The 27,461-nt window shown below is 38.8% G+C and overlaps 1 long non-coding RNA gene across 4 annotated transcripts in view; it reads right to left on the reverse strand.

Annotated features, from left to right (window-relative positions):
* Positions 1 to 17,789, reverse strand: part of LOC144291801 (uncharacterized) — a 129,955-nt gene extending 112,166 nt beyond the window's left edge. For 2 of the 4 annotated variants that reach the window (XR_013359336.1, XR_013359339.1), the window contains exons 1-3: positions 17,425 to 17,789; positions 5,488 to 5,647; positions 3,551 to 3,614 (exon numbers count right to left, since the gene is read on the reverse strand). This is a non-coding gene — a long non-coding RNA (uncharacterized LOC144291801). Of the gene's footprint in view, positions 1 to 3,550; positions 3,615 to 5,487; positions 5,648 to 13,939; positions 14,255 to 17,424 lie in introns of those variants that run through there. The other 2 variants (XR_013359337.1, XR_013359340.1) reach the window with 2 other exon arrangements.
* Positions 17,790 to 27,461: the final 9,672 nt, after the last annotated feature.

Below are 27,461 nucleotides of genomic sequence, written 5' to 3' on the forward strand. Positions count from 1 at the left end.
TCCTGTCTTTACTTCATTCAGACTTCTGCGCACATATCACCACCTCAGAGAAGTCCACCCTGGCCCTTCTACCTCAAACCTACACTCATTCCTTTGTTCACATTCTAGTCTCCAATATTGCTCTACTTCTCTTCACAGCTCATTTCTCTAACTGGCATTACATAGTCTTTGTGTTTATCTATCCCTGATCTCCCTCACTTAAATGTGAACTCTGTTGGGGAGGGACTTGGAACTATTCATTGTACATTCCCGGTGCCTAAATATTGCTTACAGTGGGTCCTCAGTAATATTTATTGAGTAGATGCCACCATTCAGGAAATCAAGCCTCCAAGTGAACTGTTAGGTTGAATCACTTCTGGTTCAAAGCAAACATCTGAATATGGTGGAATGGAAAGAAAACTGGAATGGGAGAGGGGACAGCCCAACTCCATCCTTGTCTGCATGAGCCATATCACTTTGGAAAAATGACTCCACCTTACTTGGACTCAGTTTCCTCATTATAAAATGAGGGGCCTTGACAAGATGATTTTTTTTTTTTAATTCCTTCTCACTCTAAGTTTTCTCTGACTTTGTTATTTAATTTGTCCTATTTGGAAGAAAACAATTCTCCATTGTTCTTTCCTGGCTACGTTCTCTTTTGGGAAAAAAAATACAATAGAATCATGTGTGTTTTATAAAAGTTGTTACCTCAGAAGGCTTTATGGAGTTAGAAAATGTCACTATAAAGTTAAATAAATGGCAGCTGAGGGAGAAATGAGTAAGGAATACAGGGAGGGGCTAGAAATTTTAAATGAAATTTCAAGTGAGACGTGAGATTTGAAGAGACAGTTGGAGCAGAGAGAGCCCTCTGACAGAGAAGAGGAGAACTTGGGGTCAAAGTACTGTAAGGGGAAAATACAAAGGTAAAATGGGCAAAAAAACGATTGGGAACTGTTTAAAATTTTGGACTTCAAGCAATCCAATGTAATGGAGTGGTTTAATTTTAAGGAAAGAAAAACAACCATAATTCAGAAAGAGATGGCGAAACAGTCCCCGAAGGGGGTGTGGGGGTAAGGTCCGGTGGTGATGTGAGTGGTGTGAATGATAACCCCACACATTCAGACACTTCAGATGCATCTGAGAATAAATAAATGTAGCTGGAATCAAAGCTTCTGGCTATAATGACATGGATTTTTACATTCTTGTTCCTCTTTCTTGAATCAGATCCAAGCCAAACTCCCTAAACCCCTGATATGCTGACCAGAAAAACTCACATTTTCCCTCAGAAATGTTAATCAAAGGGTTTAAACTTACCTCCTTTCAAAGCCAGTTGGTTGGGATCTTCCCAGTTTTATCAGTTATCCCCCTACCTGCCTGGATCTGTGTTTTTGTTTTTGAGGGGGAACAAAAAATATGAGAGAAGCTGGTATAGTGACCTAAAGTCACTCTTTCATCTTCCTTTTGTTGAAATGATACGCAGATACCCTGGGGTAAGGTGGGAAATCCTATTCCAACGGGATGGAGTCATAAACTCTTATGGAATGTCATTGTCACGGGCGAATTCAGATATTATTTCAATAAACTCCTTTGAGCAACATAATCTATGAGTTTATTAAAAGACCCTCAGGTTTATTTGGTGGACTATAAATAATCTATATGCTCTTTCAAACAAAAAAATTCAAATGGCAGCGCAAAGGCATTAAGCTTTCCCCTCAAGTTACATTAGGAGTGGATCTGTTTGCTGCCAACGCAGCCTCCTGATACGCTAGCAGGGGCTGGATCGGTTCCTAATGTAGCTCTATGAGAACAACAACTGCATCTGGATTTCCCACAGCCTCTGAATGAGTGGTGGGTGAACCAGGGTTCAGAAGCACACAAATAAGCTGAGGCTATTTCTTTCCGCCTCGTCAAAGGGGGCAAGTGAATTTCATTTGCTTCTCCTTTGTGTCCGTCCACAGAACTCTTGGTCACCTTCTGAAATTCCCTTTGCTTCCCAACAACTTGGATTCTCTTCCAGCCAATGCTACGGCCCCCCTGCCCCCTGCACTCTCTCTCTCCCTTGCTGCCCTGTCCCCTCCCTCACTGTCTGGGCTTCCTCACTCACACCTACCTTTCTGTTCTACCAAGTTGAATAATGACAAATAAAACTTGATAATTTCCTTCTCCCCTAGAATGCAATCTTTGAAATCCTCTTGGGGTGCATTTTACGGATTCTAAAACACATAACGTGCTTCTCAATAAACTGAGGTCTCGTTCAAAAGCTGGTCCAGATTCAGAAAAGACACTATCTTGAAAATGTTCTCTGACAGGATGAGTTTTGTGAAAGCAGGAATCTGACTGCTTTGTCTTTGCATTTCCTACCTAACCTAGCCCCTCTGTTTTGTCTTACACAGAATGAAGCAAATGCATGAATAAACTGGCCATTTGGGGATCAGCTGAGGGACATGACAACATATAAATACATTAATAAATAACCCGGAGGTAGCATCTGAATATAAATAAATTAGTAAAAACTATCAAAAAAAATACATTCAAAAGGTAAAGTTAATTATAAGCAGTCAAGAAAACACTTGGGGCTGACAGACTAGAAGCCTTGGGGGAAGAGGGATGACACAGGGCAAAAACGGACCCAAGTCAACTCTGTTGTAAATGGAGATAATGCAGCAGAGAAAGTGATAGTTGGAGCAAATATCCAGAGTATTAAATAAAAGGAGATGGCGAATTCAAATGGAAGGCTGGTATAAAAATATTAACTTTGAAAATAATGTCATTGCATCACAAAAGAAAGACTTAGACCTACTTTTTCCCAAAGCAGTTTGTCCTTTCCTAATTAGGATCCCATGCAGTTACTGCTAATGCATCCTAATTCATCAGTGGTAAGTGGGCCTGATTCTAAAGTAACTCTTCCCAGTGGCATCAGAATAGAATTCTTGGGAGCAGAATAGCATATTCTAAAAAATAAAAAAAAAAAAGCCGACTAAAAATCTACTTCTGAGAACCAAAAGAGTTAAATGTTGATGAATATGAACTCCCTGGAATTGACAGGTACCTGGACCAGTGTGTGGTGGGTACACACTCAACTAACTGCAGGATTGCTCTGTTGTACTCTGGCTTTTCTACTGCTTATTTCAAGTACAGTTTATGGAACCTCTTGTTCCCATTGTCAACTTATGTTTTCCCCCAGAGTTTAATTTAATTTATTAAATTTATGAATTTTATAAATGCATTAAGTAACAACAGACTAATGCCTGTTGGAAAAAAATCTCAAGTATCAGCCTGTTTCTAAGGAATTAATTAATTACAGGACTGATTTTTGACATTGATCTGTACCCTTCAAAAGATGAGATAGAGGGACATGCAAAAAGAATAATGAGAAAAGGTATTTGCATAGTCTCAAAGTATTATTGCTTACAATGGAAAAACATAGTAAGTTTATGAGGGAGAACTCCAGAAAAACACTACCTTAACCAAGTGATCAAGGTTAATATTACCAGTTATGAGTCATATCCACATCGATATACCTCAGTATGATGACTGAGAATACAATCTCATTTCTGTAGCATATTCTTACCAAAAATGCGTAACTTCAACTTCATCATTGTGAAACATCAGTCAATTCGGAATTGAGAGACATGCTACGAAAAAAAAAAAACAGCCCATCAAAATGTTCTTTAAAAAAAGTCAACATCATAGAACTCAAGAATAGACTGAGGAATTGTCACAGAGTGGGAAAAAAAATCAATAACCCGACACAATTAAATACAATGTGGGATCCTGGATTGGATCATGGAGAAACAAGTGATACTTAAATATGGACTGTAAGGTTAGCAAAAGGTGTCATACCAATGTGAATTTTCTGGTTTTGATCATTGTACTATGGTCATGGTCATTTTTGCAACTTCTCTTTAATTCAAAAATATTTTAAAATAAAAAGTTTTGATAAAGAGTATAAAGTCGAATGCAGGCAGTCTTTCATAAATGTTTTTTTTTTTTTAATTTTTATTTATTTATGATAGTCACACAGAGAGAGAGAGAGGCAGAGACATAGGCAGAGGGAGAAGCAGGCTCCATGCACCGGGAGCCCGACGTGGGATTCGATCCTGGGTCTCCAGGATCGCGCCCTGGGCCAAAGGCAGGCGCTAAACCGCTGCGCCACCCAGGGATCCCCATAAATGTTTTTAAAGCAGAAATCTTCTATAATTAATGATTGGGAAGGTATATGAGAAAAGAGTATGTGTAACCAAGAATTTTAAAGTCTATTAGATTTGTTATTAGGGAAAACTGAGCTTGTGTTATAGAATGGCATTATTAAATATTTATAAATCTCCATCTATACTTGGGAGAAAAAAAATACAGATTTAAATGGAAGCCTTCATGGCAATTTGAAAAGTGAACTTTCTGTCACTAGTTCAGAATTTTATTCCCTGTGCTCAGAGTGGCTTATGTCTACTGAGTAAAAGAAGGTATGAATATTTTCAGAATGACTTCTAAAGTCATTGTCTTAAAAAAAATAAAATAAAAATAAAATAAAGTCTTTGTCTTTTCTATACCTGTGGACTCACTGAGACTTACCCATACACCACTCCAATCTTCAACACTCCCTAGCCCTAAATACATATTTCCTCCACCGATTACAGGTTATGAGCTATCCCCCCAAAACTAACATGCCAGAAAACTGGAAGCCATTTCAGTAATATTACAAATTATCCCCATAACCTCAGTCTATTCATGAGAAAATCATCCAACAAATCCCCATTGAGGGACATTCTACACAATGCCTGACCGATACTCCTTTAAAACTGTCAAGGTCAACAAAAATGAGGAAAATCTGAAAAAGTGTGAGAGCCAAGAGGAAAAATCTGAAAAACTGTAGCAGTCAGGAGGAGTCTGGGAAGACATGACAACTAATACAACGTGGAATCCTGGTTAAGATTCAGAGAAAAATGACAGTAGGAGAAAGCAGAGGAAATCTGAATAAACTATGGACTTTAATTAACAGTAATGTACAGCTGACTCTCAAACGACACAGATTTGAACCAACGTGGGTCCACTTATACACAGATTTTCTTTTCAATAAACACACACAGTATTGCAAGCATATGTTCCTTATGATTTTCTTAATAACATTTTCATTTCTCTAGCTTACTTTATTGTAAGAATATAATATTCTGTTTCATATAACGTACAAAATAAATGTGAGTGACTGTTTAGATTATCAGTAAGGCTCTGGTTAACTGCAGGCTATTAGTAGTTAAGTTTTGGGGGAATCAAAAATTATTATACAGGGCATTGGCACCCTTGACCCCTGCATCATTCAGGAGTCAACTGTACAAATATCGTTTCACCACCTATAACAAATATACCATCCTGGTGTAAAATGTAGGTAAAACAGGTATGGGATATATGGGAATTTTCTGTATTATCTTTGCAATTTCTTTGTAAATCTCAAACTATCTTTAAAAAAAGTTTAAAGAGGTCAATGTAAATAAAGTACTTTTAATAACTCACTTTTAGGAGTGCCTGGATGGCTCAGTTGATTAAGCATCTGCCTTCACCTCAGGTCATGATCTCAGGGTCCTGGGTTCGAGCCCAAGTTGGGCACCCTGCTCAGTGGGGAGTCTGTTTGTCCCTCTCCCTCTGTCCTTCACCCTGCTTGTGCACTCTCTCTCTAATAAATAAATAAAATCATTAAAATAGTAATAATAATGTCATTTATATAGAAATATTTTAGCATATATAACAAATTTCTCTACTTCTCTAAACAGCTGTTTAAATCATAATTTAATATTTTCTTTAAAACTAGAGTACAGGGACGCCTGGGTGGCTCAGTGGTTGAGCGTCTGCCTTCGGCTCAGGGCGTGATCCAGAGGGTCTCAGGATCAAGTCCCACATCGGGCTCCCTGTGGGGAGCCGGCTTCTCCCTCTGCCTGTGTCTCTGTCTCTCTCTGTGTCTCTCATAAATAATAAATAAATAAATAAATAAATAAATAAATATAAAAATAAAAACAAATCAATAACATTGGAGTACATTATGAATATCAGTTTTTATCCCTTACTATACTACAATTCTTATTTTTTCCTGACAGTCTGAAGCCAGTGTGCACTTCTACTGCCTGTTTTAGCAAAGTGCCCCTGTTAATATACATCAAGCATTTAGAAAGGTGCCTGGAACATATAAAGTTTACAGTAACATTAATATTATATGAAGATAATTGTCATTCACCCAATGTAAGCAGATTATAAGCTTTGGATTTTTCTCGTGACAGTGAACTAGTTGTAATCCATCCATATTCGCTCTCCTGGTTGCTGTTGTGACCAAATATCGACATTAGTGAATGGTCAGTCAAGGTAAGAAATTAGGTCTTTGAGCATGGAAGAGTGAAGTCAGATGATCTAAGAGGAAATTACACCCCTGTTTTAGGTCCCACTGGCTCCATCAAATAAGCATGGGGGTCCACCCATATCCCTCTGCCTCACCACCGCATACTCACACCATCCTCTGTATCTCTAGACTCTATTGACTTGCCTCCATTCCCAGGATCAAAAATAGACCAAAGATACTACGGAAAACGGACACCACGTCGCAAAGTACCAAAGTGAGCTGACAGGTTGCTTGGAAAGGTGACTGTATACTTACTGCCTTTCTAAACTTTCTATCCAACTTCCAAATGTTCATGACCAAAAACCCTTGAGTCAACTGCATGGAGGAGGTCATGGGGGACCAGTGTGGGTCACTCTCAGGCAACGCTGGATTGGAAAAATCCTTGCAGGGCATTTATAACTACTCCCTGCCTGACTCCTATCCTGCCAATCAAAAATGAGGCAGGCATCCCCTTTTGGCAAGTGGCCAGAGGAGGGTGCTCTGTCGTTAGGGGAAGACCCTCCAGGAAGAGAGGGAAACAGACAAATAAGGATCCTCTTTACTTTCCATCTCCCTTCAAACCTGCAAGTGGAGCCGTTGTGGTGTTTCTCCTTTTTTGTCTCATCCTGTCACTCTCTAGTCTTTGAACAATAGAGGCAACAATGGTCTTGTCTAAATGATTTCACAGGCTATTATTCAGACACTCAACTTTTAACATTTCAATTTTGTCATTCTGTTTCCACACAAAAGGTGCACTTCTACAGTATAATGTTCTCAGAATTATGTCAATGAGCAGTAATGGCTTTTAACATTAAGTTGATCATTAACAACTACATTATCTGAGGCATAATCAGTACTTGAGCCTTTTGTGAGATTATGACACTACGGAATTTGAAACTAATAGGAGGATGCACTCATAACAACATATACAAATATTTACATGGTAATAAAAGGTTAGGAAAAGCAAACATCTAAAACAGTATACTGAGTAAAACTATGAACTCACATTTTATTTACCAAAGGTGAGTCTCCAAAGGAGAAAATAGATGAGCAATATTTCTTCAACAACATGTCTTTGTTCATAAAGGTTTCCATATTGTATGCAAACACTCTATAAAGGTGTAATTTCAGTGGAGCTTTATCAGAAGGGCATATTCCAAAATGTTTGTATTTTTAAGGCAGTGAAAAAATAGGGGATTCTATGTTCTAAGTATTATTGTATCTTCTCAAATTTTCAAAATTTTTGGCAAAGAATGCTTATTGACAATCTTGGGGTATTGTTTTTAAAATTGTTTCATTCTCCTTCCCCTACCCCACCCCTTCTCTTACATAAGAAATCACCCAGGGATGGGACGCCTGGGTGGCTCAGCAGTTGGGCGTCTGCCTTCAACTCAGGTCATGATCCTGGGGTCCAGGATCAAGTTCTGCATCGGGCTTCCTGCGTGGAGCCTGCTTCTCCCTCTGCCTATGTCTCTGCCTCTGTGTGTGTGTGTCTCTCATGAATAAATAAATAAATCTTAAAAACAAAAGAAATGTTTAAGAAATCACTCAGGGAAGAATTGTGTGTATTTGCCTACAATCCAATGGTTGCAACCACACGGCATCACAATGGCATTTGAGACACAGGAGAACAACCACAGTGGTGACACCACGTTCTGAAGCCTGGAGACAAGCCCAAGTCTAAATGGACCATGTCTTATGTATGATTTTGGATCTTGATTTGAATTCATTAATTGTAAAGAGGAAATATACTTCATCAAAAAATCAAGCCAGTGCTCATATAATCACAAAAAGTAATGCATACGCTATTTTTATCCTTTGAAAAAGTAATCAAATTTCCAGAAATATTTCCTTTAAGAAATTTCTAAATCCAGAAATAACTTAGTACACAAAGAAGTTTATCATAACATTACTTACAACAGTGATTATCAAACCAACCTAAATATCCAGAAAGAGAGGAATAGTTAAGAAACCATTTTCACACACGATGAAAGATGGCATAGCCGTTTACCCAAATAATAATGATAAGGAAATTATTTATAAAATTAAATGAAAAAAGACAATTACAAAGTTGGGGAGAGGGAAGTGTCAACCACTATGCATAGGAAAAAAAAAAAAGAGGAAATGGGCTGAAAGAAGAAAATATACCAAACAAATAGTGTGTTTTTCTTGGTAGTAGTTTTTTCCTATTCTTCTTTCTCTTCTGTACTTCTCTGTATTTCCAAATTTTCTCCTAAGAGGATATATTATTTTTTACAACTAAAAAAGGATGCATATTTTACTCTGCTGTTTAGTTGTCCTTATTGGACGATACTGAAGCAAATATACATCCAACAAGAACAATGTGCAACAACCATGGTGTTCATCCTCCCAAACGTTGAAAAGCAGTCGTTTGATCCAAAAATACAGAAACTTTGTGCAGAAGGCATGTGTCATTTGTGTGACTTCATCTTGGCCCCAACTCTTCCCTTCACTGCTTGGCCTCATCCACACTGATAAATCAGTATGCAGAAGGCTTTGCTTCAGCTCACTCTGGGTGGAGGGAGCTCATTTCAGTACACACTTACCTTTTCTGAGCCTGTCTCCCAACGTCAACACAAGAGGTTTTATTTAAGGAATGGAAGTAGCATATTTTGAGGAAGAGTGGACAGCTTTTATTGCCTCCTTCCAGGAACCAGGGAAGCATCTAAAAGAATGCATGTGCTCTGACTGCAGGGAGGGAACCTGATATGACAAGTTGTGGTGCAAGAAGGCAGATGGACAGGAGGGGTTGTTCAGCACACACTCATTGCTCCAGTCAAAGACTTCAACTTGCTGACCTTTGTATATGTCTCATTCCATCTGTCTCCCTTTGCCTGATGTATTTTTTTTAAGATTTTTTTTATTTGTCCATGAGAGACACAAAGAGAGAGAGAGAGAGAGAGAGAGGCAGAGACATAGGCAGAGGGAGAAGCAGGCTCCCCACAGGGAGTCTGATGCGGAACTCGATCCCAGGACCCTGGGATCACGTCCTGAGCTGAAGGGAGATGCTCAACCGCTGAGCCACCCAGGCGTCCCCAGACACTTTACGTATTATTTCTCCCTCCTGGAATACTCTCTTATCCTAGCATTCTTACTCAAGCCCTGCCTCTATTTTTCTTTTAAACATAGCCCATTTAAAAATAATACATATGAGAAAGATAGATGGATATCTCACTTATAGTCCTGCTTTTGCTCCCAGAGGACTCTTCCAAAATGTTCCAACTGAAAACCCCACTTCAACTCTGTAATTTTTCTTACTATTTTTCATTTCTCAATTATATATTGGAAAAATACTGATATACAGAAGTACTATGCCAAAATTATATTAATAAAATATGGGTGAGGTTCATTCTCTTGGATATATTCTTTAAAGCTTCAAAGATATAGGAAAATGTTGTGAACTATAAAACACAGGGATAATGATTTTAGTTATGACTACTTCTGAAGTTCTGAGAGTTTCTTATATGGATGCATATTTAGCTCTGTTGCTCTTTTCTGATTTTCAATCAGTATTTCTTCAAAATACTTAGAAAAATAAAGCTTACATTTATCTTTGATATAAGGAAAGAATAAATGTACTGAGAAGATGTAAGAACAAATCAACCCAGAATCCATGGGTAGCCAGCCTAGCAGAACACAAGTCACTAAGCAGCAACCAGCAGCTTCTTTGAAGAACAAATCAGTTTTTCTGCTGATCAGTTTAATCACTTTCTGTGATAGAAGGAAAAGACACATGCACAAACAGGACATCTTTGATATCATTTTATCATCTTCAGGAAGCTTTTAGTCTCTGACTTCTACAGTACTGGTCAGAGTTGTCAGCAGTCCTGAAACACTTACCAGAAAGTGACCATCTACATCCCCCCTGAGTGGCCCATATTTGCATGAAGCCCACATTTCTCCTGCACACAGAATCCCACTTCCTGTCACTCAGTATGTTTGTCCTCTCTCCATTCCAAGAAGCTCAGCCATGGGAAGGCTGTTCAGTGAATGCACTACCATGACCTTCTTTCTTTCATGATACCATTAAACTATGAGTCAGGTACTATGAGATTCACTAGCGGAAAAATCATAGACAGTGCCCTCAGGTTATTTCCAAAAATTATCTCTGTGTTATTTATCTGTCGCTGCATAACAAATTGCTGCAAAACTTAATAGCTTCAAACAATGAAAACTATTTATCACAAAACAAAGATTTTGTGGGTCAGGACTCAGTAACCTCTCAGATGGACCATTCAAGCCTGAGACTTCTCCTGAAGTCATAGTCAAAATAATGACTTGAGCTGCAGTCACCCGAAGGTTTGACTGAGGCTGAGTGCTCCATTTTCCAGCTGGCTCATTCCCATGGCCAATGAGTTGATAAGAGGTTTCAATTTCTCTCCATTGTGGCCTTTCCAGAAGGCTGCTCAATAAGAGGATTGAGCTCTCCTCAAAGCGATACAAAAGAACAAGATAGGAACCAAGACCTTTATGACCAAAACTGGGAAGACCATTATTTCCACTGTATCCTACTGGTTACAGAGGAGTGACTCTATCCAATATGGACAAGGACTCTGCAAGGGCATGACAACAAAAGGCAAAGATCACTGAGAGTCATCTCGCCATTGCTTGTGAAACCCTCCATCAAGATGTGGAGTTGTTCTTTGACCAATTTGAATCTTTGACGTGACCTATGAATGTTTTGAACAAATGAATGCAGTGGAAATGATGCAATGCCAGTTCCAAGTCAAAAGTCCTTTAAAAAGACTGGCAGTTTTGTTTTCTTGCCTTTTGGAGCCCTGAGCCATTAAATAAAAAGTTCAGGTTACACTGCTAAAAGGATGGCAACATGAAGATATATTGACATATCAGGCATATGTGTAAAAAAGGCCATTTTGGTTGATTTTTCAGATGACTAAAATCACATGAGAAACTCTAATTAAGAATCACCAGCTATGGGCAGCCCAAGTGGCTCAGCAGTTTAGCACCGCCTTCAGCCCAGGGCCTCATCCTGGAGTCCCAGGATCAAGTCCCACATCAGGCTCCCTGCATGGAGCCTGCTTCTCCCTCTGCCTATGTCTCTGCCTCTCTCTCTGTCTCTCTCTGTGTCTCCCATGAATAAATAAATAAAATCTTAAAAAAAAAAAACAAAAAGAATCACCAGCTAAGCACCACTAACTCATAGAACTATGACATCTTATATAGTAAATTGGTGTCTTTAACCCCTAAATTTTGATATGCTTTGTTATGTAATGACAGGAAATCAGACAACAGTTATACAAGTTTTTGTTATTCATTTTTTGTATTTTCTGCACAACCTTTACATCACAACACAAATTCCGCAATAGCAGGAAACATACCTAGATTACTACAATGGTCACCTAACTGTTTTTTTACCTTATTCTTGCCCCTAACTTTCCACTCCCCAAATAGCAGAGTGACCATCATTATAACATGTATTAAAGTCTTTTCTGATCCCCAGACTAGGCTATGTTTGTATTATATATTATCATTGCTGTCTATATATCTATTTCATAATATTCATTGGACTGTGTTTTTAATTACAATTTGCATAATCACTTTTTAATGTTGGCATCCCTCACTACATCCTAATCTCTGATAGACAAGGCACATAAATCTCTTATTCATTGGTCTAGCCCCACTTTTAAGCACAGTGCCAAAACATAGTAGGTGTTCAACAAATATGTGTTAAATGAATCATTTTCAAAGTATCTGTGCACTTTACTTGCTTTTGTAATAGAAATTTATTTTTTAATGCTTTTAGTTTGCTTCTTTGGGTTATGTCCAGTGGCAAAGAAAAAAACAAAGCTGATTAATGTTATAGATAATTTTTCACAGGTTTCTAGAAATAGGCCATGAAAATAACCACCTGAAATGTGATATCTACTGATCTCTATTTTTTTTTAAGATTTTATTTATTTATTCATGAAAGACAGAGAGAGAGAGAGGCGGAGACATAGGCAGAAGAAGCAGGCTCCATGCAGGAAGCCCGATGTGGGACTCAATCCTAGAACTCCTGGATCACGCCCTGAGCCAAAGGCAGATGCTCAACTGCTGAGCCATCAGGTGTCCCTACTCATCTCTTTAAATCATTGGGTTGACTTTGTATTCCCTTTAAGCAGAGATATAGCCAGTCTTTATTGTGACCAAGTCTTCGGATTCTACGCAGTTCATCAATGTAAAATAAAAAATAGTTTGCCCACTCTCTTCTTCCAGTTCTTATTTGACTTTCTAGATTTACTATAATATTGCATTTTTCTTTAAATACTGATTTTCTACTTTCTGTGTTGCATATTTATATTTACTAACTCATTTAGACTAGGAAGAAAAGATTCTCCAACTCTTTCCTTCAGTGACCTTGGAAAGAATAAAGCCTTGGCTAATAAAATTATACCAATCCTAGAAAATCAAAATCACTACCCAAAACTCTTCAACACTAATAAAAAATGGAGCCAGACAGACTGCTTGGTAAAGCATATGCTAATAAAGCACAGAAGTGGTTAAACACAAGGACGTTTCCCTCTATAGGAGACCAAAGGCCCAAATAGTCAATAACAAAAATTTTAGCCATATGTGCACTTATGTAGAACAGATTATTAATGGTTATCCTCCATAAATATAAGAAATGAATTACAATAAATCTGAATAATTTTAAATTATTTTTCTGAAATCACAGCCATTAGACAGTGATGATCATTCAGTGGAAATATTCATCAAGATACATGTATGACAGAAATACCAAGTTCATTCTGCAGTGTCAAGGGGAGGCAAATTCTACAAATGCTTATATTCAAAAAGATTTTCAGAGTCATTACATTTTTTTGGACAACACTTTTAGCCTTCTTTTTTTTTTTTTTTCTTACATATGCTTCTAAATCTGTGTTTGGAATCCAAATTTTAAATTTAATTACAAGCAGAAGAAAATGCCTACTTAACATCCAATTTAGGCCTAAATTACCCTTAAATTTATAGAGATTCATGGAAGTTTAAGGTTGGAAGTTTTTTAAAGTTTATCTAACCCAAAGTTTAATGTGCATCAAACAGCTTCTCCAAAGGCAGACCACTGGGTACTACCCTCAAAGTTTCTGAATTTCCGGGTCTGAGGTAAAGCCTGAGAATTTGCTTCCTCAAGGAGTTCTCAGGTCATGCTAATATGACTGGCTCAGGGACCATGCTTTGAGGATCACTGAGCTCACCCACCTTTAAAACCTATAAATAAAGAAATAAAGGCCTAGAACACTTGAAGGAGTGGTTGCAGGATTCTGCTATAATCAGTGGCAGAAATGGCATGAAAGGGCAGAAGGAGGATGCAGCGTTTCTACTTCCAGGTAGAGTTGCCTTGGATTCGACTTTCCCAGCGTGAGGTGTACTCAACACCATTTGAGGTGTTGATGAATAAGCCAAAGAAAAAATAAGTCACAGCAGAGGAAGAGTGAGGGCAACCTAAACATCCTCTCTCCCAGATGACCAAATTAAAGACATGCAGGACCGCCCCCAGAACGGGATGATTCAGGTATTTCTTTGCGGCCACTACTCTGCTTTTGAAGTTCATTTCCCTCTAAACATCTAAGGACTTACTTTGCATTCTTACATCGCAACGTCTTTGTTGATAACTTTTCAGTAATTCCATTACGGCAAATCACAGGGCTGTCAAATCTTCAAGGATCAGAAGATCACGAGTTGACAAGTAGCAGATGCACAGAAGAAGTTTTAAATAACGTGCATTCATTCCCCATGTGGAGCCAAGTAGAATACCTATTACTCCATGATAGTAAAAACCAGCCGGGAAGTAACAAAGAATGGAGTTGTGCCACGATATTTACTCTTTCTCCCACTTTTATTCAGTGAAGAATCAAAGAATTCAGAAGAAAGAAAACTCGTAGATTTTCAAACAAGCTGTTTCTGTTTAAGGACAGAAGTTTCTGTTAAAATTTAGTATAATTGTGATGTCACTGAGCACAGAGAAAGCTGCAGGCAAACAGAACATTCTCATTGTAATACCACTACTGTAGGCATATTTGAAACACTATAGCTTCTTCAGACTATAATTATAACTGTTTGTTGCTTCTGTGGTTTCAAAGATAATAGAAGTTGTTCACAAAATTTACACAACACTGATGTGTTGCATATAAAATGTAGACAGTCACGTGTAAAATATCCCATTATATATTTTCTCATAGAGAGAAACAGCTGAGAAACCTACAGACCATCAAATTATGACTCCAGTGTTTCATTACAAGCAATTAGACTCCGGAACCCAAAGGTACAACCAAAATGCGTGGTGTAATTTGGTTAATACCATTAAAGAGCTGGGCCACAGGTGTTTGAATCTGTAGAAAAGAAAAATCCTAGTCGGTATAGGATCTTATTACTCTATTGGTTAACTACTTCTATAGGCAGAGCATCAAAGGTGGAACTAGGGTGAAAATATATGTTAAGTATTTCATGTTAAGAAGTTCAAAATTATACCCATTCTTTCCACTGAATGTCTACTCTGTCTTAGACACACTCCTTGCCCTCAATGGAATCAAACTCCAGCCGAGATGTGGGTGTAAATTCAGTCCTTTGTCAAACATTGACCAGTGCTGTAAAGATCTCAATACAACCTGTTAGTAATATTATAGAACAGAGTTGCTTCAGTGTTCCAAGGATAGGGAAATTAGGAAATGAGCACCAATACATGACACGGATCTGAGTCTAGAATAATTAAAAAGTAGTTTCTAATGAGAAAAGAAAGTCACCTGGTGGAAGTTAAAGCTATGAAAGACAGGTTACCCCTCGGAAGACTGTGCTAAGGAATTTGGACAGTTTCCAGATAGTAGGGGCCATGGAGGGTGTTTGAGATCTATGAAGCAGAGCAATTTCTTAGAAAACTCTTTTGGGAAACATAGCTTAAAAAGTGGCAAAACATGAAAGACACCTTTTTGTAATGCCTGAATGAGCTTTTGTAGCAATAAAGGACAACCCAGGAACCAATCGCAAAACAATCCAAGAGGTCAAAGAGAATTGTGGGGTTTGGGTTGGGTTTTTTTTTTTTTTTACATGTTTTAAAATTTAAATTCAATTTGCCAACATATAGTATAACACCCAGTGCTCAGCCCATCAAGGGCCCTCCTCATTGTCCATACCTCAGTTACCCCATCCCCCCACCACCTCCCCTTCTGCAACCCTTTGCTTATTTCCCAGAGTTAGGAGTCTCTCGTGGTTTGTCTCCCTCTCTAATTTTTCCCACTCAGATTTGGATGAACTTTTAGCCTGAGGTATCTGCTGGTGACCTAGAACCTAAATTTCAATGAGTCATGCTTTAACAACATCACGCAAACCTGACGCCAAGGCATGAACACAATAAAACGAATAGGAGGAAACAAACAAACAAAAAATAACAGCAGAAACAACTAAATGAAAGTTAAAGATATAATATGGAGGAGCATCAATAGAATGGGAGGTTAGTTCTATATTTGGGACTAATAAGGAACAAATCTCTCACAAAAGCAATCAAGAAAGTGAAAGAGAGAAGAACGCAATATATACAACATGAGGAATGAAAGGGAGACTTCATTAGTGATGCAGCACATACTAAAAAGATTGGAAACTATCATATCAACTTTACCGCAGTAAATTTGAATGATTTCATGAAACAGAAAATATTCTAGAAAACCATGTAACCAAATATGCTCACAAAGACCCAGAAAAATCGAAATCACCTTAGAACCCTCTCAATAAACTAAAGAAGTAGTTAAAAATTTCCCACAAAGGAAAACATTTCCTTGAAATACTCCTTCTAATGCATTCTACCAAGCTGTCAAGAAGCAGATTATCCCACTTTTTTAGAGATGAAAAAGAGAAGAAATACTATCTAACATATTTGGTGAGACTAGCATATCTCTTACACCAAAACCATGAGGAGTCAGCTTGAAACAGAAAATCATGAGCCAACCTCACATGAAAAAGAGTAGCAACAAACTAAATCCGGGAATATACAAAAAAAGATAATACGCTATTACCAAGTTGTGATTATTTCACAAATTCGAAGTTGATTCAACACTAGAAAACTATGCGATTACTTCATTATACTAAAAGACTAGAGGACAAAGTCAAAATCACCCCAATAGGTACAGCAAAAGCATTCACTGTGATGCAGCCACCATTTAGAATAAAATTCTTTGCAAACCAGGAATAGAAGGGATCTTCTTTAACGCAATAAAAGATATCTACAGAAGCACCTAGGACAACAGTCACACAGATTATCTTTAAAACCAGGAATGTGACAATATTGCTTTCTACCACTACTTCTATTCAGCGTTGTACAGGAGATTCTTAGAATAAGACAAGGAATGGAAATACAGTATATAATTTCATTTATGCACCACTTTTAAAATGACAAAATCAGAGACATGGAGATCAGACTAGTGGTTAGCAGGGGTTAAGAAGGGGGTAAAGACGAGAGGGAAGTTGAATGTGATTCTAAAGAAACAACACGAGCGGCCCTTGTGATGAGATGATTATGTATCTTGACTGTACTAATGTCAATTATTCCAGTTGCGATATTGTACTATATTTTTGCAAGGTGTTACCAATGGGGAAAACAGCATAAAGAATACATGGGATCTCTGTATTATTTCTGCATTTAAATCTACAAATATCTCAAAATAAAAAGTTTAATTGAAAAAAAAAAACAGATTTTTCATGGAACTTAACAAACTGCTGCTAAAATGGATACAGAAAAGCAAAGACGCTAAGAATAGGCTAATGGGGCAGGGACATCATCAAAAATGGCAAATTAGGAACTACCGGGCTCCATCCCTTTTCAAAAGCAACTAATGAGCTGGCAAAAACTGTCAGAATGAACTCTTGAAGAACACGGAAATCCAATCAAGAACTTAACAACCAGAGGATAATTTTGGTGAAGAAAGAGACTGCTGCTTTGGAGGGAGAGCGTGCCGTGGCATTTTCAAGTGCCTCTACTCCCCTCCCCGTGCCCCTCAGATCTGCAGCTTGAGGACTAGCCCATACTATACACACTCCTCATGCCCTTTGCTAGTGACAGAGTGACCAATACTGACCTTAATCTCAAAGAGCTGTTCTTTGGGGTCTCCACATGTCTGGCAGGTTCCTCCATGACCAGTGTGAAGACTTCCCTTTGTTTCACCCAATTTGGAGCATTCCCAGGGCTGGGGTGGCTTTCCCAGGCAGCTTTTGCAAAGCATTTAAAGGCATAGGTACTGGGCAGGGCTTGGGCAAGGGAAATACTGGAAACAGGCGATGGGTAGATTGAGAAGTCTGGCAAGGCAGAGGATGGGAAAGGAGATAAATATAGGATAGGGATTTGAACAGCTTCCATGTAGACCAGGGAATGACACACGCATGGCCAGGTTGGGATGTATGTCAGAAGCTTCAGAAGACCCAAGCTTCCACTACTGGTGAGCCTTCAATCTCCACATGAGTGGAAACTCTGGACTAAGGCGGAGTTTTAAATAGCATGGCTAAGCATTGAAGGACTGCCCTGACACGGAGCCCATCTACAAAGTAAGTTGTAATGCATATTTGGTCTGTAACTCCTACTTTTTTCTCTTCTCCCCTTGCCCTATATTAGTTAGAAGACAAATGCGAAAAATAATTATAAATATGTTACAGGGTGGAGATGGAGCTCTAGATGAATAAGGTTTTTCTCTATGACTAAAGAATAGTCTGAAGAAATTTTTACCTAAGGAATAATAACCAGTGGAGGAACTTGACCTATCAGATTGCAAGACTTATTACAAATATAATTGACAGTGCCAGCTTAGGGATCCATGGAGATAAACCTATAGACCAGTGGAACAGGACAGAGATTCCAGAACCAATCTACACACCTAGGTGGAAATTTGATATAGAGAGAACTAGTATTGCAAATCAGTGGCAAAAGGATGAATTTATCATCAACCTATGCAAGGACAACTGATGATCCATATGGGGAAAGAAGAAACATGGTGGTATCTTTGAACAATTCAGGATGAATCACAAACTTACATGGAGGAAAGCAAGACTTTAAGCCTCTAACAGAGTATATAGGAAAATGTGCTTAACACTTCAGGTAATAAATAATTTTTAAAGTAAACAAAAACATAAACCAAAAGGGAAAAGAGTGATAAAGGATTGCTACTGTCCAGAATAAATTTTGAAACCCTATGAATTAAAATGAAAATGTCAAATGGCCCATAGAAATGGGAAAAAGATATAATGAATAGTTTTTCACAGAAGATGAATGGAGACTAGGTGTGGGAAAAATTCCTCAATGTCAGTAGCAATCAAGGCAATGTCTATTAAAACTACCATGAAATGTCATATCCAAGCAGACCAGTAAAAAGTTAAAAATCTGGAAATGCCAGGTATTGGTAATATGTGGACTGTAGTCCAAGTATCTGTAGATACTTGTCATACACTATGGATGTAGAATAAAGTGGTTAAAACTACTTTAGAAAATTACTTTAGAAAGATTGGGACTAGATTTTAAGTTAAAAATTGAAATAAAAAAAGAAAAGAAAAAGAGAACAATTTGGAATTGCCTGGTACAGGTGCCTCTGTGTATATCCAGCAACATCACTTCTAGATATATATATTCTAGAGCAATTCTTAAAAACATGAACATGAGGAAACTGCCACAAAAACAGTTCTAATGAAACTTTTTTACAACAACAAATCAATCCAAATGCCCAACGACAGTAGAATAGAATACAATAATAAATTGGAATGTATCTTTGAAATGGAGTATTACACAACAATGAAGCACGAATTGCAGATAAATGCATCAACATAAATGGATCTCAAAAATCTACTGTGAGTGAAAATATCAGGTTATCGGATAATATATTATGATTCCTTTTACATAAAGCTCAAAAACAGGTAAAATGAAACAGAAAAGAGATACATTTTATATAAATATGCACATACATAGTCTCTATATAGATTAATATATATATGGCCAGATGGTAAAATGAAGAAAACAAAGGAAAAACTAACATAATTTCAAGATAGTGGGTATGTTTAGAGCAGAGGAACAGGGATGCAATTGGACAGGAACTCACAAAACATAGGCTTTCAAAAGCAAAAGTAATATCTTATTTCTTAGGCTGAGTTGTGAGCAGTGACCATTTTATTATTTATCAAATACTACTTATATATTACATACGTCTCCTGGGGTGCTGTATTTCAAAATATAAAGCATTGTATTCACAATAAAATAAAAAACATTTTATTTACAATAAAAAGAATAAACAAAAAGAAAGTCTGCATAGGAAAAAAAAAATGGATCGAATCCATGTTTTAGAAAGCTTATTCTGGAGGACGTGGAGAAGAGAAACACCAAAGACTACTAGTATCTAGGAGGAAGAAAATGAAGTTCTAAACTCAGCAATGCCAATCAAGTAGAGATTTAAAAGAGAAACCTTGTGAACATATAGTTGACAGAAGACATGAGAGGATATTGATGTGCTTTGTGCCTGGCTTGTTATGAGGGCGATGGTGACCAAAGAGGACTGCAGGGAAGCTCAATTTAAAGCGTGGATGGTAGAACAGGAGTACATGATGGAAAGATAGACCCACAAGACAACGGTGTTTCCAAAGCCAAGTGAGGAATAAGAAGTTAGAGTTGATAATAGCTAGTTTCAACCACTGTAAAGCATGTCCTGAGGTCACCTGCCAGTGTGTGATGTACAGGAATGGTTTTCTAGACTTGAGCATGGAAGGCTTTGGAACAGCAGCTTTGGGAAATTTAATAGAGAAAAAATGGGGGGTAAAATGCTGAATAGTGGTGAAGGCCCAGTTGAGGTTGGATGGCATGAACCTGTAGGAGGGCCATCTGGCATGATTCAGTACCCAGTCCAGCAACCTTGACTATCATTGAGCGGTTACCAAGATTGCAATCATTCTCACGTCTAAAACATACAGACTCACACATGCAAGCTCTGGCACGTGCACTCACATGCTCCAAAGCTTGGACTAATTTGTCAAAGGTCTATCAAAAACCATAGACCGCGGCATGGAGGAGTCTTTGTAAAATCCCTGATACTAGGCAATATAATTTCAGTGAGTAGACAAGTATTTCCACCTAGGCACAGCTTCTTCAGGATTCTGGTAGGATAGCATCTCTGGGAACACTCCCATTTCTGGGAAAACTTACAAGTTACAAGAGGAAAGTTAGTGGGATGAACTACAACCCCACTGTATCAGTGGACTCCAAGGCAGTAGCTGGGATTTTCACCTTCATTCTCCATTACTTATTACCCTCTCCCACCTTTAGTTACTATGCTGGCTGGTCCAGGTGGCTTGCCTGGTGATATGAGCTAAGCCATCATCTCTGAAATCTGTTTCTGTGGCCTTCTCAAGTCCCAGTTACCATATTTGCTTTTCACAATGAGCAGGAGAAGCACACATATTCCCCTTGATGTAGCAGCGGGCCTACCTTCTCATAATCATGGTCCATTACTCCTGCCAGGATGCTAACTTTCCTTGCTTCCTGACCCGCTATCCTAAGTGAAGTGGTGACTTTGAGTTCTATGATCCATGATGGAAGCATCCTTATCTGAGAACAAGGACCTCGGGTTACTAGGAGAGATGAGGAGGACTATTACTACTTCCACCTCTAAATTTCCAGACCCATGTATTTTACTTATTGAGCCCACAGTACTAGTTAAAATTGTATAGCATATTTTCAAGAATTGGACTCCATTTTTTTAGTGGGGGTCATCTCTAAGCCAGGCCCTCCGCTGATAATATGCCTTTAAGAAGCCATACAGTATATGTCAGAGTCAAATGCCAACTGGGCTATAAAGGGCTATAAAGTCCCTTGGTCCAAGGTCTATAGGGCTTGGAACTTCACACTTCACAAGGGCTATAAAGTCCCTTGTTCCAAGGTCTTGTTATGTAAGATTGTCCATCAGTAAGTCAGACAGTGAACCCTCAGATAGCGATGCCCACCAATGACCAACAAGCAAAAAATGCAAATCCAGACCTGGAGTATGAGTGGATCTCATGTAAGATGAAACACTGCACTTTCTATAGTACAAAGAAGCTGATGGGGTCAATGGCAGTCAATGGCAGTCAACAGCAAGAAGCTTGTTGGTCTCCTCAAGGGATATTACTGTATCAGTGTCTGACGGTACTCACTTATGATGGAAAATTCTGGCTACATGGTCACTGGATGTCCTATGTTTAAAAGCTCAATTTCCTCCAGGGCCCAGTATAGTTCCAGGAGTTGCTTCTCAAATGACATATAGTTCCCTGCTGCAGATGATCTGGTCCTGCTCTAAATCCCTAGGGGCTTCTCTGTGACTTGCCTATTGGTCCTTACCAGAGGCTCCACGTGATGTCTTTCTCTTCCATAGATTTCTGCAGTACCATGGAATCCACCTTGTCACTGGCCCAGGGAGCAGGCCTAGTTGCATCAGAGCCTAAGACCTAGTCAAACTAGAGTCCTTCTCAGTCATCCCAGAAAGGAGTTACAGTATTCCCAAGTGCAGACTATGTTGCATCCAAATGCAAAGAGGCCTACCAAATTGCTTCTCTTTTAGTAGTAACAAATGCAAGATGCTGTTGGATACCCATCTATCTTGCTTCTAAAAACGCCATGTTCTGTGAACCACTCACATAGGTTCCCAAAGGTCAGTCTCCCCTTCCTACCATTATGACCTGTGACTCACTATGGTAATTGTGCCACCTTGTTTCTGACCATTAAGGGTTGCTACCTGGCTTCTACTCATTGGGGATCAGTACCATCCCCACTGTTACCAAGACCATTCTCTGACGACATCCTCTACAATTAGCCGGAGCCTACAGAGGATGGTTTGCCACTGGGCTTCTTAAAGATCCTGATGTCCCCGTTACCACCAGTACATCCCTTACTTCCTTGGTAAACTGAATGCCCTCCAGCCCTTGTGAAGAACTTGGCCAGTCAATATATTTTTCATCTTTATGTGGTAGATTCACTGTAGCATGCCTTCTTCCCTGAGCCTTGGGATGCCTTCCTCCACAATTTCTTCCATAGGACTCCATAGAGGTTCTAGGACTTTTGCCTCATTTATTGTAAAACCACTGGTTTTACCTAGTTCCGAAACAATCCCAGCAGTATATTAGAAATGTCCTTCATATCCCTGTAACATGAGAGAATGTCCCATATCAACAAATTCCCCCCCTCCCTACTTGATCCAACACTCTAATGGGCCATTCCAATGCATACTCTCCTGGCTCTTTCTGGAACATGCTAACCGGGTCTTACAAATCTCTATCCTTTTCCCAGTCAGCCTGTACTGAGATTTAGCCACTATTATAGATCTGGGCCCAAAAGGAAAGATGAGGGAAGACCAGAGAAGTAAAACCATTGTCTTGTAGGGGGTCTATCTCATTTAAGTCTTCTTCATAGTTTTCAAGAAAGGGGAGAATTTCTGTCTTCCAGCAAGGAATAAGTCTTCTATAGAACCAGCGGGTTCTGACAGATTCAAAGTCTCAGCATCTCATTCCCTCCTTTTCAGGGCCTAATTCTAACACAGAATTGCCTAGTCTGAGAATTTAGCCTTCTCTAAAAGTCAGCCCTCTTTTACAAATTAGCATAGAATGACTAGGAGTTATCGGTTAGGTGTGTCTACCCTTCAACTACAGCAGATGAGAGCCTCAAATACTTACAGGAGGCCTTCTAACGATTTGCTTAAATTTGGAAGTTAATAGATTTAAGTGGGTCATTTTCTCCCTTTATGGAATCAACAGCACCTAAATACCTCAAATACTGGAAACATTGTACCAATTATTACATCTCCTCCACTTGTTCTCCGTCCCTATTCATCACAGAAAAAAGTCGTAGCAATGGCACCGCCACAGTATACCTGGGATGATCAATATTCCTCCACCATGAGTGGTCGGTATACATTGGCTGTTGTCTAGCCAACAAGGAATCCAGCGTCAGAATGCCACCCTTAAAATTGCTTCCTAAGACCAGTTCTGCTTTCAACTATCTTAGATTTTGTGCCCTAGAAGCAGGCTAAGCAATGGATTCTTGTTTAGCTTATTTATTGAGAAAGACAGGACAGGGCAGAGGAAAGAACCAAGAGCGGATGTGGTCTTGGCTTCAGTCTGTTCCCATAAGAAGCTCTGGAGCAGAAACTCTACTACAGAGTTGATCACAGCTTGAGGCAAAAGGTTAAATTTTCTACCCTTGTGTCAAAGAGTCAATGTCTGCAGCACATCACAGGGGGCAGAGTTGGAAGTGGGTGTGTAGCCTTCCTGGGTGAGACACCTCCTGGTCCTCACTAGTCCAGGGCAATTCTGCAGAGAAGGGGACAGCTGTGAATGGTTATCAGCCTATACTACAGCGGCTAGGAAATGGATACACATCACAGCATGCAAGAGATCCAACAGCATCCACTAAACTACAATTTCTGAAGATATTCTTAGTGTTGCAAATTACAGTAGCACAGAAGAGCCATCCCATCACATCAAACCATAAACCTAAAGCCATGAAGTGGTGTGTTGGGAGCTGGCTTCTATCAGACCACAAGAGTGGATTATACATGGCTCTTCCCAATTCAGTAAGGTCATTTTGGAAGCTTGAAATTGCCCATTGTGGGAATATTTACACCATGGCAACCAGAAGAAGCTCACACCACGTCTATCTATCTATCTATCTATCTATCTATCTATCTATCTATCTACCTATCTATTCAGTGGAGAGAGGATGGTCAAGATGTTAGATATTTACCAGCACACGCAGAAGCAGTGCAAGATAAGAATCATTATTCTTCATTTTACATATGAGGAAAGTAAGCTAAGAAAGAGCAATTAAGTGAGAGTTTTAGAATTAAAACCTACTTCCACCTACTTCATTGTAATGGGGACATTAGGTTTAGTTCAACACACATTTATTGAATGACAACGATGTGTTGGCACCATTGTCACTAAGATGCGTTCTTAGTCCACAAAGGAAATGAGATGGGAGTTCAATCTTTGGAAAACCAAGAACAAGATATCTTGAAAGTTTGATTGAATCACTCCTGGTTATTTTCATATTTTTGAGATCTTAATAATATCCTAAAGATTTTTCCCTTTCAAGTTTATAAAATGAGGATTGAGAAAATTGAACCCCAATGCCTCTGTTTATGAGATACATACTTTGGAAATGCACAAAGCTTAATACGAATGAATGAACTGTTAATAAGAAAATTAATAATAAAGGCAACAGTCCCATTTCACATGGCTGAAGTCATAGGTCCTTTAGAGCAAAGACAAGGGTGTCTCCAATATATTCTTCAACGGAGTCAAGACCACTTTTTGTTGTGGTATTTCAAGTGAGTTGGAACAACTTTGGGCTTTTATTTTAATAGGTGATTTTTAAATGTGATCAGGATTCTTCCTGGAGAAATAAGCAGCATCTTTCTCCTCCAACATTGGACCCCATAATCTTTTCAGAGCCAGAACTAGAGTTGTTCTAAAGGAAATGTTTCAAAATTAAGGCAGCTTCAGCTGCTCTTGGTATAAAGACCCCTGCACATACATTCAGGAAAGGTTGATGAGTCTAGTGCCTTCCCCTCTTCGGATGTTTGCTGGTTTGCCAGTTCCAAGACTCTGATATTTCAAACCTTCCCTTCTGTTCACCCATTTTTTCTTATATCTTTGCCCATAACCCGTTCTCTAGCTGTCCTGGGAACTCCACTTCATTTCTCATCCCAGCTACACTTGCTTGCCCTCTCATGACTATTTTTGGCTGAATACTACATCATGGTCACACTGTCATTGGTCTTCAAGTGCCACAAACATTACTGGCTTTCGAAAGAAAGGCTATGCTGATGGAAGGGGAGAAATTAAAAGATGGCTTTCTAGTGCCACAGTCAAAGCTACAACCAGAACAACAGGGAAAGTCATAAGGCTGGCAAAGGTACCAACATGAGCGCCTTACTGGTTCATCCAGAAACCAGTTAATGTGTGCATACAAACATTCACACACACACACCCATGCGCGTGCGCGCACACACACACACACACACACACACACACTCCATATGATTCTATATCGTTTTCCTCACTGAACAAAGCAAAGGCAACAGTACTCTCCAAAGGACTTGTTCTTTCTGGGCAAAATTTTCTAAGATTGCTATCAGGGAAGGTTGTATCTGACAGACAAAGACCAAAAAAAAAAAAAAAAAATTGCCTGTTCCAAGAATTTACTGAACGATTTCATATTGTTGAATTCCACCCATTAACACATGGATTTAGATTCTAACAATGACTGACAGACATTTGGAAAGCAAAAGTAAAAGTTGACCTGCAGACAGTTCAAATTTGCCATATGCTTGCTGTCACCATTAACAGTTTGTAGACCATCCTAATTTATGCTTCAGCTGACTAACCTGATATATTTTAAAGCGAGTGAATACCTGTTTCTTTCTCAAATAAGGCATTTTATTTTTCCTTATTACTCAAAAGCATGACAACCTAATAAGTGATTAAGGGTAAATGTAAGATTTGAAAGGGAGGAATGTTTTTTCGGTTTTTTTTTTTTTTTTTTTTTTTTTTTTTTTTTTTTTTGCATCCCAGAACCGATCCCAAATATTTCCACCCGAACGGCTGCCTCACTGAGGAAAGTCTCTACCAATACCCATCAGGGACAATTTCAGAAATAAAAGTTCCTTCCTTCCACATGGCCTAATAGAAGTTTTAAAGAGGACTTCTTGGCACTTAAAAATCACTACAATTTAAATTGTATGTACTATAAACAAATGGCTCAGAATACTCCATCTTTAACCCAATTTTTGCCTTTTTGAGAAAGAATTGTATTACTCTCTCCTGGGTTTAAGTAACCAGATAGCCCATTAACTAGCTGCCCTTTCTTTTGTCTCTTGAAACTTCATTTCTTAGGCACTATTACAGATGGAAGAGAAAAGAGGAAGAAGTTAGTGTCAGTTGTTTTAAAACTTGACACCCCGGCGCAAACCTACTCATCCTTTCCTCTCCGTGCACTTAAGGATAGGTCTTCAACTTTTCCAGTTTTAATCAGATAGCCCAGATGGTCATGTTCATAGTAAAAATGTTATTAAAGCCCGAGTAAATAAAATAATTAAGAGATTTACTAATTAATTTTTAAAATATTCTAGATTCTGAGCAAGGGCTATAGATTGTGTTATACAATCTTTGTCCCTTCTGTTTTTAACATAGTTGGTATGTGGTAATACTCAATAAATGAATTTTAATTAGTTAGTTAAAAGTTATTTATAAGTCATAATATGTGTTCTGCTTCTAAAAGTGCTGTACTTATGTCAAAATATTCTAAAACAGTTAAACCAACCACCTAGTCCACTTATAGCCATTAATTATTTTATAATAAAATATTTTGTTGCTTGCATTTTAACAAACGTCACTTCTCACATATCTCTTCTGAGGACACCGAAGGCATGAATCATGAAAATAATAAATAACTTCCAGTGAGTCATAGAAATTAAACACGAAAATAAAATAAAAATGGTTTGATGGCAGGCCTGTGCTTGTTGTCATGCTGAAGGACGAACCCCTTGGAACTATGACAAAAATGACCTACGACCCGCCCAACATCATCTAACCGGTTTCTTGCTGCGGGCCCTCCTCGTCCTTCCAATTCTCACAGAGAGGAGGGTGGGAAGGATGCACACTCCGTCTGAAGCTCCAAGACTCTCTGATCCTCCGTGGAAGCGAAGCCCTGGGCAGCTGGCACCCTTCCATTGGGAGGTACACACCCCCCTTTGCCACATTGCAAGTTTCCCCAGGCAGCAGATGTCTTGGAGCTGCTGTGCAGGTCTCCAGCTCCACCAAGCCACCTGTACAACAGATTTAATGCACCAGCGATGCTTTTGTTGCCACTTGGGAAAGATTTTTTTTTAATTCAATTTTTCTCTCAACCCCTGTGTGATCGGTGGGATTAAAATAGGAAATGCAGCCTCCTACTACAAAACCTGTTATTCAAAAGTATAAGGGAGCAACCACAAGCCCTTCCACTTCTCCCCTGCCCTCCGATGTCCCCCAAACGATTTAGGAAAATGCATCCCCCTTCCATAGCCTGACAATTACATTTTGTTCCTTACAAATCTAATGTTTCCGAAAGGCAGTT

This window comes from Canis aureus, chromosome 20, assembly GCF_053574225.1.
Source record: "Canis aureus isolate CA01 chromosome 20, VMU_Caureus_v.1.0, whole genome shotgun sequence".
Classification (NCBI taxonomy): domain Eukaryota; kingdom Metazoa; phylum Chordata; class Mammalia; order Carnivora; family Canidae; genus Canis; species Canis aureus.